Here is a 281-nt window from a genome sequence, read left to right as displayed (position 1 = left end):
TCTTTTCTTTTTTCTTTTATTCAATAAGCTTGACACCACATCGATGCAAATCAAATCTAAACTTTACAGTGTCTACTGCAAGTTTTTAATAGGTATACTCTCAATTTGCATTCCAAGCACCCAAGGAAACAGATTAACAGCGGCATGAAAACAGGTGAATTTGTTGTAGTTGTCTTTCCAGGACCACAAATAAAAGTGTATGGACAGCATCAAATCCCACCCATATGTGATTGTTGAGCATCTCATTCTAAAACCCTGGGCATTAATCTGCTGCTGTGACA

General features: G+C 37.4%; 1 protein-coding gene across 2 annotated transcripts in view; it reads left to right on the top strand.

The window, feature by feature from the left end:
• LOC118324207 (plexin-A1-like) overlaps positions 1–281 on the top strand; it is a 255,757-nt gene that overhangs the window by 78,973 nt on the left and 176,503 nt on the right. The window lies entirely within an intron of this gene.

Source organism: Morone saxatilis, unplaced genomic scaffold, assembly GCF_004916995.1.
Source record: "Morone saxatilis isolate NCDOM2014 unplaced genomic scaffold, NCSU_SB_2.0 Contig15, whole genome shotgun sequence".
NCBI lineage: Eukaryota > Metazoa > Chordata > Actinopteri > Moronidae > Morone > Morone saxatilis.
Note: the sequence above shows the minus strand (reverse complement) of the source record. Positions and strands in the feature narration are given on the sequence as shown.